Here is an 18056-nt window from a genome sequence, read left to right on the forward strand (position 1 = left end):
TACAAACATGTGAACGATTTATTCTCATGGATCATCCTCACTGCAAGTAATAAAATTATTAAGAAGACAAAATGGGGACTTCCCTGGTGGCGCAGTGGTTGAGAATCTGCCTGCCAATGCAGGGGACACGGGTTCGAGCCCTGGTCTGGGAAGATCCCACATGCCGCAGAGCAACTAGGCCCGTGAGCCGCAACTACTGAGCCTGCGCGTCAGGAGCCTGTGCTCCGCAACAAGAAAGGCCGCGACAGTGAGAGGCCCGCGCACCGCGATGAAGAGTGGCCCCCGCTTGCCGCAACTGGAAAAAACCCTCGCACAGAAACGAAGACCCAACACAGCCATAAATAAATAAATAAATAAATAAAATTTAAAAAAAAAAAAAAAAGACAAAATGTAGCTCTCCAATACAACACAATTTTTAAAATTAGGACTCTCCTTGCCCTTAGTACCTCTAATGGTTTTTTTCCCCCATAACTTAATTCCAGCAACTGAGCACCCTCTAGGTGCCCAAACCCTTCCTTACCTTGTGCAGTTCAGCTGCTGACAAACAAGAGCTTCAGGTGTTCAGGAAGGTAAGGTTTCTTATTTAGGAAATTCCTTTTGGGGATCTATAAGAAAGGAACACAGGACTGGAAGCCAAGGAACGTGAATTCTAGTCTTTGTTCTGTCCCTTAGAAAGTCATTTCAACTCTTCAGACCTCAGTTTCAGGCTCAGTGTGGGCACTGGATCAGTGATTCTCATTCCTGAAGGTATATCAGTCATCTAGGGTCTTTTAAAAGACCTGGATGCCAGAGGAGAGGCCCAGAGTCTGTACAGTATTTCTTCCCCCTCCCCAATTTTCTATGAAGAAGCATTTCGAATATATCAAAAAGTAGAAAGGATAGTATAATGAACAAACTATATACCCAATTCAACAAATGTTAAGATTCTGCTATGTATATTGATGTATATGGAATTTTTTAAAATATGCATATGTATATGCATATATATATGGTTAGGGTTTTTGGCTAAGCTGTGTAAAAGCAAATTGGAGACATAACCTTTCACTCCTAAATATTTAAGTATCTCTCAAGAATAAGATCATTATAACTACAATAGTGTTTTTATTCCTTAAAAAATTAATAGTTTGGGGGAGAAGCTGGGTAAGAGGGAGCAGTATGTCCATGGAAGTCCCTGAGGACTTCCAGCCTCTGAGGAGGAGCAGAAGGAAATGGAAGACAAAGTGACTAGTGCAGAGAAAGCTGAAGAAGCAAAATTAAAAGCAAGATACCCTCATCTGGGACAAAAGCCTGGAGGTTCAGGTATTTTAAGGAAAGACTGCAGAAAGGGCAAAAATATTTTGATTCTGGGGATTACAACATGGCCAAAGCAAAAATGAAGAACAAGCAACTTCCTACTGCAGCCCGGATCAGACAGAGGTCACTGGTGACCACGTTCCCACTCCACAGGACCTTCCTCAAAGGAAACCATCTCTTGTTGCTAGCAAGCTGGCTGGCTAATTAAAAGAGCTGAACTGCATGAATCTTCTAATTCCCATTATTTCTCCTTAATATGTTACTTCTCCGCTTTTTATTTCCTTTCACTCACTAAGCCATTTGAGAATTATGGCTTTGCAGGTAGTGGTAGTGTGTATGTAAGGGAATATACATGTGTAGAGTTTTGATTAGTTTAACAGTGCACTGATAAAAAGAACATGTTAGAGCAACATAAAGTAATCTACTTGAAAATAATTGTATATATTACCTAACTCCAAGTGTAGGGCTGGTTCCAACAAGTAACAAGCAAGTTTTACAATTTTAATGTTTTGGCTTTCTTTAATTCATCTTAGTTATAGCTTTGTATGTTACTCTTACTTAATATAACCTCTGTTGTATTGATTTCTTCTGTATTTTCCTTTTGGATTTGTAAACAGAAGTTTAAGACCACAAGTTAGAAGAAAAGTCACATATTTCAAACACAAATAGATGGGGCTTCAAAAGATTTGTATCCTGTGCTTGAACTTGAATGGCCTTAAATCTGTTTCAGCTTTAACAATAGAATTTTACTTGGGCAATATTTGCCCATTCTGGTGTAACTTATGTGACTCTAATGCTTAATAGCTGCTGTTGAAGCTAGTATTCCTATTCAGTTTTACAGTGTTAGAATACCTTTTGTTGTTGAAGATGTGAATGAAGTGTGCATGTGCATTGACTGTTGAATTCACTTTTGTGCCATTTTTGTAAATGCAGCAGTTTTGCACAACCTCTCAAAAAATAATTAATAGTTTCCTAATCTCTAAGCCAGAGGCAAATTGTCTTTTATGACTGGTTTCTTCAAAATCAGTGTCCAGTCTGGGACTTCCCTGGCCGTCCAGTGGTTAAGACTCCGTGCTTCCAATGCAGGTGGTGCAGGTTCAATCCCTGGTTGGGGAATTAAGATCCTGCATGCCATGTGGCATGGCCAAAAAATTTTAAAAAATAAAATTGCAAAAAAAAATGTCCAGTCAAGGATCATACATTATCTTTAGTTGTCATAAATCTTTAATCTCTTTCAAATCTAAAACAAAACCCCTCACTTTTTCTTTTTCGTGATACTGAATTTTTAAAGAGACTGAGCTAGTTTCTTGTGGAGTGTCTTGAATACTGAATTTGTCTGATTGTTTTCTTATGTGGTCATTTTACTTATTCTTCTATCCCCTGTATTTCCTGTAAATTGGAAGGTAAGTCTAAAGGCTTGAGTAGATTTCATTTAAAACACTTTTGACAAGAGGACACGATGCTCTCAGCTTCATATCCCAACATATCAGGAGGTCCAGAATGTCAGGCTGTCCCCCTGCTAGTGCTAGGCTGGGTGATCTCTAGATCTCTCCGTTGTAAAAGTGGATTTTCTTTCTCTTTGCAGTTTTCTGTAGGGTGGTACTTTGGCATATGAGAATATCCTGCTCCCCAAGAACCTTTCCTCATGGTTTTAGCATCCATTGATGATCTTTTTTTGACTCAGGAATTACATTTGGGGGTACACAATGGTAATTTTTCTAACATTTAACTTCTTATTCATTTGCTAGCTTTCTTCTGTAAAGAAGAGCTTTCTAGGGACTTCCCTGGTGGTCCAGTGGTTAAAACTCTGTGCTTCCACTGCAGGGGATTCTGGTTTGATCCCTGGTCGGGGAACTAAGATCCTGCATTTTGCATGCCTGTGCAGCACGACCAAAAATTTTTTTAAATTAAATAAATAAATAAATAAAAGCAGAGTTTTCTATAACCAGCTGAGGCTGAATTATAGTTCCTCCTAAAAAGTCAGGGTAAATGCTAATTATTTTCTCTTTAATTACTAACATTCAGAGTAAGAACTTAGCATGAGTCACTTCCAGTGGTGACAAAGAGGTTTTCCCCTTTCTGTAGTTTTCTTTAACTTTTTAGTATCACTTTAATGGATTTTTAATCATTGTTTTATAATCAAACATGGTCATTATTATTTTTGATGTTTGAATTTTCCCAAAGTAGGTCATTAGGCGTCCCTTCAAGTTGGTCCAATGTTTTGGTTTTTTTTTAATTTATTAATTAATTTATTTTTTTCTGTGTTGGGTCTTCGTTGCTGTGCGCAGGCTTTCTCTAGTTGCAGCAAGCAGGGCATGCTCTTCATTGTGGTGCACGGGCTTCTCTTGTTGCACAGCACGGGCTCTAGGCGCATGGGCTACAGTAGTTGTGGCACGTGGGCTCAGTACTTGTGGCTCACGGGCTCTAGAGTGCAGGCTCAGTATTTGTGGCGCACGGGCTTAGTTGCTCTGTGGCATGTGGGATCTTCCCGGACCAGGGCTCGAACCCATGTCCCTTGCCTTGGCAGAAGGATTCTTAACCACTGCGTCACCAGGGAAGTCCCCAATGTTCTTCTGACACACTTCCTTCCTTGCTTTCTGTCACCAGCTGTCTCAGGTTAACCTTGTACTTTCCCTGGCCCAAACCTGGAATCAGCCATTTCTCCAAGGTACTCTGATTCCTTTTTGTAGAAGCCACAATCTGATGCACAGCCACTGGACTAGATTTTAGTGGATTTCAAGCTTTATTTTAAACCATAGAATCTTCATGCAAATGAAATCTGTCTCCGGAGCTCACAGTGTAATATAAAGCTTCATCTCTTGAGGGATGTCCTCAGAATCTTAGACTCCACAGGTCACAGAAACTCTGGACTATGGAATGGCCACATTCTCTTCCAGAGCTGTTGCTCTGGATTCCAGTTTGAGGTTTCAAACCCCACCCACAGGCCCTGCAGCCTTTTGTCATACTTCCCATTACGTACTTCCTTCTCACACTGTCTGACCATGCAGAGGACTGGTCCAGCTAGGAGAGAGCCCTGGAGACACCTTGGCAGCAGCAGGAACAGCCTGGAGCAGAAGACCACTTAAGACCTCTGCTGCCTCAGAGATAGGAAACAACACTTCAGAAACAATTTGGGACCGCAGTTACAGAGTATCTGCCATAGACTGAATGTTTGTGTACACCCACCCCCCAGCCCCACACTAAATTCTTGTGTTGAAACCTAATCCCCAGTGTGATGGTGTTTGCAAGTGGGGCCTTTGAGAGGTGATGAGGTCATGAAGGCAGATCCAGTCCTTGAATCTCATCTCTGTCTACACTCATTCCCTTGATGGTCACATCTGGTTTGTTTTTAAAAATCTACAAGCTGAAGACTTTCAAATTTATGTCTCCAGTCCCAACCTTCCCTCCGAACTTCAGATTAGTGTATTTAACTGCCTACTTGACATCACACGTCCAAAATCAAATTCCCAAACTTCTGCTGCACCCCACAGGCTTCCTCTAAATCAGTATGTGACAATTCCATTTTTCCAGTTGCTCAAATAAAAACCCCGGCGGCCAACTTGACACTTCTTTCTCCTACACCGTATATCTAATCCATCAACAAATCCTGTCACTCATATGTCACCTAATCAGTGAGGCCACTCTATTTAAAAAAGCAATACACACACACAGTCCCTATTCTCCTTACTTGGCTTTATATTTTCCTACAGCACTTATCACCATTTAATATTATTTGTGTACTTGTTGATTTCCTTATTGTCTATCTTTGTTCACCAGAATGTAAACATCTTAAGATCAGGAATTTTGTCTTATTCACTCACTGCTGTAATCTGGTGCCTAAAACAATGCCTGCTGCCTCTATCAAATATCTGTTGAATAAATGAATGAATAAATCTGAGAAGAGAGGCACCATACAAATGCTAAATTACTGGGAATTCCCTGGCGGTCTAATGGTTAGGACTCCGCGATTTCACTGCCAAGGGCCCAGGTTCAATCCCTGATCGGGGAACTAAGATCCCACAAGCCGTGAGGCATAGCCAAAGACAACACAAACAAACAAAAAACAAATGTTAAATTATTAATAAATATTTACATTTAAATGGCAAACAATGGTAAGTATTTGTGTATTGTTGATTGTTTCGGGCTTCAGAACTTATGATTACTTTTTAAAAGAGATAGCATGTACACTGTTTCTTGAAATTCTTGAATGGAGTAGAAAGGAAGCAGTGGCTTTCTAGTCTCATTCCTTCAACCTGCATCCACGTGTTATTTACACCTCATACTTCGTCGGCAGTTGGTAAGTGTTAATTAAAATGTTTATTAATACAGATGTAATTCATGATCTGGGGTGTGTATGTTTGCCTGAATTTACGTAATGAGCCCTCTGTGCCTTACTAAAGTGAAGAACAATTAGATCATCCTGGAAGCCCAAATGGAAAGGGTATAGTCCTTATGGGAGGGGCACTCATCCTCTTTCTGCAGCTGGGAGAAGGTACAGCCGTTTAACCTAGATTCTTAACCCAGGGAAGTAGATGGAGGAAAAGAACAAATCTATTGAATATCTGCTCTCGCGGGGCTTTAGCCACAGTGCCTGTGTTGCATTGGTCAACACCGCATTCCCAGCTCTTAGCACTGGGATTCAACCCCGAGGGTCTGGACGCTGTTCCCCGCCTCCTCTGTTGTGTTAAGAGGCCCCTGACTGCCCATTGTCCAGCCCACTGTCCTACCTATGTCCTGCCTGACTTACAGTTGGGAAGTACAGCCACCGTTCTTGTCTACAGCGTCAGTGATTCTGGCTCCCTGACGTGTCCCGGGGGCCTGGGAACATGGGCATTTGAGGAGGGAGACTCTGCTGGAGAAGGCTGCAAAAAGCTGGTACCTTCACAAGCTCAGACACCTGCAGGCAGATGGGACAGCTTCAAAATTGGGTCCTCTGCTTCAACAGCTTAGTATTACAGCAAAAACTTCCTGAGGCAGCAAGACTAAAAGCTGGCAGGACCTGGGGGCACCAACCAGATTCAATCTGTGAGCAGTGGGCATCCTCGGGTTGGCATTCAGTGCCTTCCATAGTCTGGCCTCGCTCTCCTAATTCAGCCCCATCTCTCTTCACTGGGGTCTGCCCTTTCTGGAAGAGTATCAGTTACTTTTTGGATGAAGTCTCTCCTGACCCTACACTCCCCATCCTACCCCACTTCTCCCTTCCACAGATTCCCTTAAGAGCACCTATTATGTTTCCTGCACCCAGATCACTGGTCTGCCTCCCTGCTGGCATCTAAGTCCCCTGAGGGCCAGAGCTTCTGAATCTCTGTATATTCCCCCCCCCCCCACAGCAGGAGCTCCTAACACAAGGCAACTGCCCCACTCACTTTGACAAATATGAACTGAGCACCTTCTGTACTAGGGAACCCTGCTCCAGCCATTCTCCGTCTCTTCAATCCTACCTCCCCTCCCATGTCTACTTGAGACAGGGAGAGTGGGAGGAACCAGGAGAAGAATAGAAGCAAATGCAGAGAGGTGTCGAAAAAAATGAGCAGTGAGCATCCTTCTGGGGCTAGAGTGTGTGAAGAAATGAGCGCAATGACTAGAAAGGATGCCTGGGGCCAGGTAACCAGGAAGGAAGGAACCAGGATGTTATCGTCGGGGGTTTGGCCTTGGTTCTGTGGGCAGCAGGGGAGTTAAGTGATGTGATCAGATCTCTGTAGTGGCAGCATCTGAAATCACACCGTTTTCCTGGCTAATTGGGAGAGAGGCAGGGACTCTCCCATCCCACCAAACACAACATTCCCAAGTGCCCTTCACTTGAGAAGCAACAATAGGCACTTTTGGTGCTCTACACGTTAGTGCCTGTTTATTTAGTTAACACATGTATTTGGTGTTTCTGTAATAACTGGTAAGTTCTTCTTGTTTGTTATCTTAGACCAGTCACTGCGCCTTTTTTGAGGGGGAGAAAGGTAAGGAGAAAAGTATCATTGAAGACTGAGAATCTGCTAAAGGCTATGGCTTAGCTTTTCCACCAAATGCACATATGCCCATCCAGAAACAATTTTACCTGGACTTTCCAGTGGTTCTCAACCTTGGCTGCACATCAGAATCACCTGGGGAGAGCTGTCAACCACTGGTGCCTGCCTCCCACCACCAGAGGTTTTCATTTAATTGATCTGAGTGCAATCTGGATTTCTAAACTCCCTAGGAGATTCTAGTGTACACTCAGGATTTTACATTATTGGGCTAGGGATCTGTGGACTCCGAAATAAGGCCTCTACCTTAGACCATAAGTTCCAGGTGTGTCCATTTAACTTTGACGGTGAGTAGCACCTACCTGTGTAGGCAGGGGAGGGGAGAACGTAGCCAGTTTGAAAGAACGAGAAAGTCTTGAAGCTGTAAGCAAAGAGAGGAGGTGCTCACATACATTCCAGAAGGCTGCAGGACGCTTAGCAAAAGAGGGGCTGAAACAGCAGACAAAGAGCAGGAAACTTAATTGCCTTCCTGACAGATGGATGGAAGGCCAGCAGACAACACCTTCCCACCCACGCACTGCACCTCTCCCAAAGAGCTGAAAACATTATCGAGGGGCTGGCAGAATCAGTCTTTGGGGAAAGCCAACCAGTTAAACGTGTGGTCTGGTTGATGGGTGGGGAGAGGGTAGCAACTGTGGGTGCTGAAATAAAGCGGCCGTGAGGGTGTGGAGGTGTGGCGTTGAGGGGCTGGAGGAGAGGAAGACTGGGGGCATGGTCAAGGAGAGGCAGTCCTGGGGTGGGCGGGCCTGGGCTGCACGGCAGCAGCAGGAGAGGCGGCTGTGGTGGAAGGAGAACTTGGAGCAAGGCCCAGCGCCACCGTGTACTAGCCACGGGACCCTGCCCAAGGGCCTGGCCTCAGTTTCTTACCTGGGACTTGTGTGACGATCACTTCAGAGAAGCCCGCAATCTCAGATGATTATCGTCAGATCAACTCTAAGGCTTTTTTCACTGTGAGGTCCCATGAGCCTAGGAAAGTGCCCTCTGCAAATGCTCTTTGAGGTTTTCAAACCTGGTATCCATCAGAATCACCTGGGGTGCTCACCACCCAATAATACAACTCGGTGAGGGATGGGAGGGCGGTCCCCAGGTAGTTTATAATTCTCACCTGGTGCTTCTGATGCTTGTGCTTTGGGAATCACTGTTCTAGATCATGGTTTCTCAACTCCTGGGGATCTTGTCAAGGGGCAGATTCTCAGCCGGGAGGTCTGAAGCGAGGCCTGAGATTCTGTGTTTCTAACAGACTCACTGATGGTGCTACTGGCTGTACATCCTTGCCACTCAAAACGTAATCCAGGCAACATCCCCAGCAGCTGCAGCAGTAACATTTGGGAGCTCGTGAGTAATTCAGAATCTCAGACCCCACCCTAGACCCACTGAATCAGAATCTGCAGCTCCAAGTGATTTGTATGCGTATTGAAGTTTGAGAAAGATTGTTCTAGAAGAAGTGACTTCCTGATCAGGGAACCAAGGTTGAAACTTGGGAATGGTAAGACAAGACTTGGTTCCTTAAAACAGAGTATAAGTTAGAGAAAGGTGAGTATTTTCATGTTTTAGTTACTGCCATATTTGTGGGCCTGGCACATAGTAGGTGCTCAATAAATATTTGTCAAGTGAATGGATGAGGTAAGAGTCCAGTTTCTAGGGCCAGGGTATGAGGCTAGAGTGGGGCCAGTAACCATCATGACTAGATGCCAGCTTCTAGGATCAAGGTCTTTCTAGCCCTCTGCCCAGGACAGGATTGGTCCTGATGTTGGCCCAGAGTAGAACTCATGGCCATGTGAGGTAGGAGTGTACTAAATTGTCTCATCTGTGAAGATTAAAAGGCTATATGGAAATGTAGCCAAGAAATACACTGGTGTTCTCAAGTAGGTCTGCTACAAGAAGCAGGGGCTGAGCCAACCAGTGGGGTATGGGTGGCCAAAGGAGCCACAGCTCCAGAAATAACTCATCTGGTCTGGAGGAGGGATTCCATGAAGCTGCCTCAAGCATGTACATAAGGGGTATAATTTAATACAGTCAGCATCAATTCTAATACTCCCCTCTTTCCTCTGTTTAAAACAGATGTCAGGGGCTTCCCTGGTGGCGCAGTGGTTAAGAATCCGCCTGCCAATGCAGGGAACACAGGTTCGAGCCCTGGTCCGGGAAGATCCCACATGCCACGGAACAACTAAGCCTGTGTGCCGCAACTACTGAGCCTGTGCTCTAGAACCCGCGAGCCGCAACTACTGAGCCCGCGTGCCACAACTACTGAAGCCCGTGCACCTAGAGCCTGTGCTCTGTATGCAACAAGAGAAGCCATTGCAATGAGAAGCCCGCGCACCACGACGAAGAGTAGCCCCCTGTCACCACAACTAGAGAAAGCCCGCACACAGCAACAAAGACCCAATGCAGCCAAAAAGTAATTAATTAATTAATTAAAAAAAAACAAACAAAAAACAGATGTCAGTAAGACCTAGCCCAGGATCAAAGGCAACCAGTATGGCTCTTGTGGGTTGGAGAAATATTAAATCCTACAAAGGACAAACAGTGTTCATTATTAACTAGCCTTAGAGGAACAGATCAGTAATTCATAGTTGAAGTGATTTTATTCCTAGTCTTCAGGGATGCCAGTCTAGAAGAGAAAGTGTTTCTCTTTGTTTTTCCTATGTGTAGCATTATCCAGACTTTCTGCATAATCCTGACAATAGAAGTTAGGATTTCAACCGAAGTAAATCCATTCTCATCCTGTCCTAGGAACAAATTGGGCTGAAGATTTCTGACAGACTCTTCAAAACACCAGGCCCTTTTTCCTAATGATTATTTTAAATATACTGTGAACATGAGAGAATGCCTTCTAAAGCAGTGTCATTTTTATCATCAATTTCATTTGCTTGATTCCTGCAAGCGAACCAAGTAGTAATTGTGCATTCCCAAGGGCTTATCTACCCCCGCCTTGGACTGGGGTCCACGTTTAAGGTAAAATGAAATGACCACAGTAATGGCCATACCAGTCATAGCAAAGTTTCCATGAATAACTACTTTCAAAGGAACAATAATTTTCCGTCATGGCTTCCTCCCCCGTAACCTGATCTTCAACGTAATTTCTAACTGTCCCAGAGAGGCAGGTCCCACAGAGGGACAATCCTGTGAATGTCTGCAATATCTCCCAGAAGGATGGTTCCTGCCCAGCATGCAGTCCCCCAAGTTGCCAGGTGCATGTGAGGAAGGAACATGAACTCAAACACTGTACTCATTGCCTGCCAGAAAAGTGATTTAAACTCCTGTACTTGACTGTCCTGCTACAGACGGGTGTGAATGTATCATTGCACCTTTCTTGGCTTGTGAAAAGAATGGCTAATTAACTTTCTCAGTTGCTTTGGAATAGCATTCAATGTCAAGTTGCCATAGTTATGCATATTCTCAGTCTTTTAGAACCATTTTTGAATGGGTCTGTGTTTCTTTTTGTTGACCGAGAGAGACAGTGAATTGTCATGTTCACAAAGATGACCTAACTTGAGTTTCTGTGGTTTGGGATCCTGCCTGCCTGTGTTTCACCCTGTTTTGCCTCCAAGGCAGAAGCCAGGATATTGTGGTTAGTTTCCTGGCCTCTGACCAAGGTGGGGACACACCTGCACCCCTGAGGGAGGGAGAGCTTGTGGAGGGTTCATGAGGCCAGGGCTGAGTCACTCAGCCGGGAGACATGTCAAACAGCATTAGAACATCAGTTTGGCACTTAAGGAGCAAGTCCCCACACAAAAATTTGTCTGTATGTTAACAATCTAGTCCATTTGCAAACTAAACCAAGGAAAGAGATTAAAGTTTTGTATCACCTATTCCAGCACTGGAGTTTGGTCATGTGAAATCACCCCAAAGGAAACCTCAGCTTCACCCACAAATCCAAGGATCCCCACCTGATAATATTTCATCACAGGCTGCTCTCTACTACTCCTACACTTCACAGTCCTGTCCAAGGACCATGCAAATTCAAAAAACCTCATTGCAAGTCATCAGCTTGAATTTTTCTACCCAAATCACTTTCCTTTCTCAGAAAATTATTTGACATGTAACTTGAATAAAATGAGCCTTCTTAAAAAAAAAGGAATTCCCTGGCAGTCCAGTGGTTAGGACTCCACGCTTTCACTGCCAAGGGCACAGGTTCAGTCCCTGGTTGGGGAACTAAGATCCCACAAGCCGCCCGTGGCCAAAAAAAACAAAACAAAACAAAAGAACAAACAAACTGAGCCTTCTTTCTCTCTTATGAAGTTCCATCTTCACATGGTATCCAATTCAAAAGAAATGTAAGTTAAACTCCAAATGCCTTAAAAATCATGTAAATCTTTGAGAAATTTCTTGAAAAAATGGCCATTTTTCTCACCCAATATCCCACTCAACAGCGTACCCAGCCCATTCTCTCTCCAGAGAGTAGCTTCCCCCTTTTTCTTATGTAGATTAATTTAGCCTCTTTGATGTCTATCATCCTTGCATCCTAGCCACCATCTAATTCAGCCATAAGAAATGGGGGCATGGGTGGGGGGGAAGGGAGGGGTGGGAAGGCAAGCAGCTCAGAATCCTCCCATAGAAAGCTAGAAGGGAAGAAAGGCTGTAACAACCTCTGCCTCAGCATCTTGGCCCCAGAAGTAAGAAGAGGGAATGGGAAGGAAAAGGATGCCCATAGCACTGTTAGTACCTGAGAGACCTTCTCCATCCTCAAGACAGCAGCCTCCTGAACAGGGCTGGGTCCCAACATGTTGCCCTGATGCTCACCAGCAGGCAGAACGCAGGCAGTGAGATCCTCGGGACCCTCCACAGGGTCCTGGGACGACTTTACCCAAACAGGGGCAATCACTGCAATGTGCATATGCCTGTCTCTCTGTGAAGCAAGAGCTTTTGAAGGATTCAGACTGTTTTGATGTAACATGGTGTGCGGCCAAAAGGAAAATCAGGATCCACATCAAGCTTGATTTTCATTCCAGTAAGCCATTCCAAATGAAGGAGGCAAAGCCTTTCAAAAGTTGTCTTCTGTGATTGGGAATAATTGGGTCCAGTTTAATCTGGTGCATGGTGAAGTTAAAGAGCTACGGGACTGCTTCTAGTGTGTTTTGCAGTTTCCAGAGTTACTAATTAGCTCCACGACATTAAGGTTAATGAGATAAAACATCTATAAATCAAGTTGATGGCCAATTCAAGAAGAAAGCCCCCAACTCCTGCACCACGATGAAAACACTATAATTTCACTCTTTCAGGCTGTCCATTTGATTAAATTTGATTATGTGTGAATATATACAAATGTATAATTATAAAATTCATACTTAAAGTATAACTACCTTGCCCAAACCTCCTTTCTAAATGTATTCAGTACCAATAAGACAGTAAGTCAGTTGTTAACTATTAACAGAATGAACTGATTTGATGAAAGTTCTAGGAGTGACCCTTCCCGAAGAGCAAAAGTCTATCTGTTATGTTAAAAAAATATGTTCCTTAAAATTTGGACATGAACTCCAGAAAATAAAATTATGGATTTTATTGACTGAAGCTATAGAGGAATTTGGGGTGTAGAGAACATTCTGATGAACCCTTTTGTGATTTGAAGGATTCTAACCCTCTTAAACTCTCTATTTGTAAATGTGGGTTTTTCAGATGGTTATGAGCCTAGGCTCCAGACTCAGGAGAACCAGCTTAACACCTTGGCTCTACCACTTACTAGCCCTCTGTCCTTGGGCAAGTTACTTAAACTTCTGTGCCTCAGTTTCTGCATCTGTAAGATGGGGATTATAATAGACTCTCTCATAGGGTTTTCGTGAGAATGAAATGTGAAAATTCATGTAAATCATTTAGCCCAGGACCTGGAACATAGTAAGCACAAAGTAAATCATGATGATTATGAGTGACGTAGGGCCTAATTGTACTTTGACTTTCCTTCTTGAGCCATTTGCAGGGAACGTAGAGCCTTGAAACATAGGTTTAGTCAGACAAAGTTCTTTGCAATTTATGATGGAGGTATAGTTGCTCATCATCAAGCTAGTTTGAGTGCAATATTTAGCAATTTTCCTTTGTCAAAGACTTGATGCACCTTCTCTTTTTTCCCTCTCAGACTCTTTTTTTTTTTTTTTTAACTTAAAAGATTGTAAGAGTTATTGTGTTCTGGGCGTCCAGGTCCCTGGGATATGAAAAGTAGCCCAGAGTCTCATTTATATTTGATAGATGGGGCCTTGAATAGAAATGGCATTCCCAAGAGCATGTTTTGAGGCTTTGACTATACAGAGGAAATTTCCAGATCTTCTGACACTCTCTGATCCTTCTGACTGGATCCACTTCCTCCTGGAAGAGCTCGTGGGAAGCATGGTCTGGTGGGAGCAGATTCTCAAAACAACTATCTTTCTTACCTCTGGATGACCCCACTGTGTGTGGCGGGGCCGTGGTATGTGTGTGGTGTGTGTATACACTCACGCATGTCCACATTCCTAGCGTTCAAGGATATTCTCTTCAGCTACAGGTTAAAGAGCACCAGGAGTAAATGGACAAATTATCAGTTACTGGCTCTGATGACCAGACAGTGAACCCCATTTCAGCTCTAAGGAGAGAAGAGGAAGCTGAAGCTCTGCAAAGAGCAGGGCCTTGCAACTGCAGCCCAGGTTGGCCCGGCCCAGCCCAGCCAACTTTTGCTTAGTCTTCGAAGAATACAGGCTTGTGCCTGCCTATTGCATCAGCTGCTCCCCAGCTGCCCTTCCCTGCCCCACCCTGGAAAGTGGTGAGAGCTACGTAACAGCCTGTGAGGCAACCACTCAGGCAGGGGGGGTCTGGGGGAGACTGTCTCACTCCTTCCAGCCAGGCCCCACCCAACAGGCACTCCTCTAATCCAAGCCCATGAAGGCAAAGCACTCATCGGGCCCAGGGTCCTCCCTGCTGTCCTGACACTGCACGCATCCCTTTCTACCTCCACCTGGGCATTGTGGGGTGACGGACAGGACCTCTGAGCCTCTTCTTTTGGCCAAAGCGGGCTCCAGAATCTCAGAATGTTAGGGCTGGAAGACTTCAGAGGGCATCTGAGACAGTATTCCCATTTTACAGATGATAAAATTGAGGCCCAGAGAAGCAAAATGACTTGCCAAAGAGCCCACAGCTGGATTGCATCAGCTTGTTCAGACTATAGCTCACATCTCCTCTCTCCTGCACAACCTCAGCAACAAAGGACAGAAGTGTTTGGACTTGGCCAATCTTTGAATGGAAGACACCACCAGAAATGAGTGCTCTGCGGTCTGTGAAGTCATATAAGCTGGAGAGTAGGATGTTTAGGAGATTTTAAGGAGGTTGAAATCCTTTCTGAACATACGCAGAAGACTCCTTTAATCGAAGTCTTGCAGGAGAGCAGGCCAATTTCAGGCTGAGCTGGGACAGGAACAGACTGAGGAGACGGGAGAGGGGAGGGACTCAGCCTGGAGCAGTGCCAGAAAGCTTAACTGATGCCTGGCTCTTCCCCAGGCCTTCAAGCCCCCTGGATCCTGGGAAGTCCCAGGGCCACTGAGGCAGGTCATCAGGTTCCAGGTTAAACTCAACTACCAGGCCCACTGTGGGGGCTCAGGATGGAAAAAGGGAGCAGTCATCAACCAAAGGTGTTAACATGGGAATCCAGGGTACTGGGTTGAAATCAATAACCACTAACAATGTACGTTGATTTAAAGGGTATATTAGAAGCTATAGCTACACACAAATCCACGTACATATTCTTTTTTTTTTAAAAAATCATTTTATTGAGGTATGATTGACATACAGAAAGCTGAAGATATTTAATGTACACGATCTGATGAGTTTGGAATATACACATATTCTTTATTAACGTGTAGTTCCACCGATGCCCAGTCCAAGACGTATCCAGCTTCCCTGGGTCCCTTGCAGCTGACACGTGCAGCCTCCCTGAGCTTAAGCTGATGAAGAATCAACATTGGCTCCTGCTCTTCCTGGGACCTTGTTTAAGAACCACCTTCTTTGGCTTTTAACCCAAGGGCTGCCAGCAACACGTGATGTCCTGCAGTTTTTAGGCTTTTCACGGACTCTGGAAACCTCACGCTGAAAGTCTCTCTCTGAGTATGATGCTGATTTGACAGATACTCTGGCTGTTTATCTGGCACGTGTGGTTTTCCTGAAGGCGATACCTCCCTTGACTGACTTCTAGAACTACCCACATTCTCACAGCCCCTCCGGACTTGAGGGCTCAGCCATGTTCTCCTGCTGACACCCAGGTCCTAAGTGATTAAAATTCTTCAACCCACCTTTCTGATTCAGGGCTCTACTTTTACAATGCAATTACTTGTCTTGAATCTCCATCATCATCTCAAAGGGGCAGGAGGCATTATTCCTTCTTTTCAGCCTGCTGTACACAGGAGGTTATCCAGCTGCCACTTAAATGCTGGGCCCCACCAGGTATACAGGAGGCACAGCCCCACCCACTAGTAGGTGTACTTCTGGGAAAGCCCTCAGGTCCACATGAAAACAGTAGGATAGGGCTTCACTGTGTCCATGGGCTCCCCCATTCGGCCGCTGAGCCCCTGGTGCACCTAGGAAGTCACCCTGACACATCATCCCTCCCCCTTCCTCAGAAGGATGGTGAGTAAGCAAGGCCTGTGAATTGGGCATCCCCATGTCGAGGGGCAGGGAACGCACATGAGCTCACAGGGAGGACAGGGAGATGGTCCTGTGAGCAAGAGGGTCTGGCATAGTCACAGTGGGGAAGCAGGAGACAGGAGAGAAATCAGGGAAAGGCCCGGGGGAGGAGCCTCGGGCAACAGAAGGGGGTCCAAAGCAGTGTCATCAAACGGTTTTCTATTTTTTGCCTAATAAAGTTTCATGAGTCAACTCAAATGTTTGCTCCCACTTCCTGCCCTTAAGGAAGAAGACGGTAGAGGATAGCTCGTCCAAGGATTTGGAATTTGGAAATGGTCAATTTCCAAGTATGGGAAAAATTCATGTAAAATGAGCACTCATACCCCGTCTTCATTCCACTCCTGGCATGGACAACACATTCCAAAGGAGAGCTGAATGACAGAGCATAAAGGGAAACTAGAGATGAGATCATTTCGTCAACATCCTCATTTTACAGATGAGAAAACTGAGGGCCAGAGAGGTGCTCAAAATCACTGTCAATAATTGCAGAACCGGGGCTTCCCTGGTGGCGCAGTGGTTGAGAATCTGCCTGCCAATGCAGGGGACATGGGTTCGAGCCCTGGTCTGGGAAGATCCCACATGCCGCGGAGCAACTAGGCCCGTGAGCCACAACTACTGAGCCTGCGCGTCTGGAGCCTGTGCTCTGCAACAAGAGAGGCCACGATAGTGAGAGGCCCGCACACCGCGATGAAGAGTGGACCCCACTTGCCACAACTGGAGAAAGCCCTTGCACAGAAACGAAGACCCAACACAGCCAAAAATAATAAATAAATAAATAATAATTGCAGAACCGGTGAGACTAGAACTCTGGCTCTTAACTCCCAGTCCACGCGTTTTCTTCCCTTCTACCTGGGGCTAGGTTTCCATTCCAGCTGCCATGACTATTCAGGGATAAAGGTTTGCCTTGGAGCGCCCTCCTCTGGCTCTGCGCAGCCACTGGAGTAGCTACGATGATGTAGGCCTGGGTTCTTGGACTTGAGCATGCAACAGAATCACCTGCAGGTGGTCAAAACAGGCATTGCTGAGCCCACCCTAGAAGTTTCTGATTCAGTAGGTCTGGGGTGGGGCCAATAATTTGCATGAGTAACAAGTTCCCAGGTGAGGCCGATCTGCTGATTCAAAGACTCATTATTGAGAATCTCTGGTGTAGGCAGAGATCTTGTGGCTCTTGCAGCAAGAATACCTGGGTTCAAGTTCCAGCTTTGCCATGCGTGTACTGTAACATTGAACATGATGTTGCTTAATCTCTTGGCATCTCAGTCTCTTCGTCTTATGATGGTAACTGTAATAACCACCCATCAGGTAAATGTGTAAAATAAATAAATCACATGTAAAACTATATGAGGAGTACCGTACTGATGCTGTGTGAATACATAGACTGACAGATATACGACCCTTGTCTGGAGACATAGCGCTGTGGGCCAGGAAATGTCCATGGTAACTGAAGCATTCTCTTAATACTACTCAGAAATACCACAAATCCAGCAGAAATGGTGTTCATTCTTACACAAATATTGCCTGAGGAATTATTAGGGCCCAGCACTGGTTTACAAAGGTGAATGACACAGTCTCTGCCCTAGAGGAGCAACTAGGAGGAATTTAAACATGCAAATCCTAATAATTACCCTACTGGGTGATGAGCCAGGGAAGGAACCCTATGCCTTGGAGCACAGAGCAACCAACCCTGGGGAGTCAAGTAAGGCTTTGAAGAGGCAGCTGACTTTTGAGTAGGCTCTTGAAGGATGAATAGGAGTTCTTTAAGAAGAGAAGTGGCAGTGGGCACTCCAGACAGAGGAAACAGAATATGCAAAGTAGCCACAGAGGCATGAACATGTATAACATGTCCAGGGGAATAGTGTAGTTCTATGTAGCTACAGCTCAGTGGGTCTGGGAAGAATAGCAGAAGAAGGGGTTGGCAAAGAAGGCCAAGGCAAGATTCTGCAGAATCCAGGATGCCAGGCTGAGAAGTTTGGACCTGATCATGAGTCTGATGAGAAGCCATTAGAAGACAACCACCTCCTCCTTGGTGGAGTCCTTGGGGAAAAAATCCCTAATGAATCCCCAAGATGAGGATTTATGAGCCAAGGGCCTTCACCACCCTCCTGAGCA

At 45.0% G+C, this 18056-nt stretch overlaps 1 pseudogene across 1 annotated transcript; it reads left to right on the plus strand.

The window, feature by feature from the left end:
* Positions 1-1155: 1155 nt before the first annotated feature.
* Positions 1156-2114, plus strand: LOC118905673 (annotated as a pseudogene). The gene has a single exon (XR_005022312.1). The product of XR_005022312.1 is annotated as a cAMP-regulated phosphoprotein 19-like (transcript).
* The last annotated feature ends 15942 nt before the right edge of the window (positions 2115-18056 follow it).

This window comes from Balaenoptera musculus, chromosome 13, assembly GCF_009873245.2.
Source record: "Balaenoptera musculus isolate JJ_BM4_2016_0621 chromosome 13, mBalMus1.pri.v3, whole genome shotgun sequence".
NCBI lineage: Eukaryota > Metazoa > Chordata > Mammalia > Artiodactyla > Balaenopteridae > Balaenoptera > Balaenoptera musculus.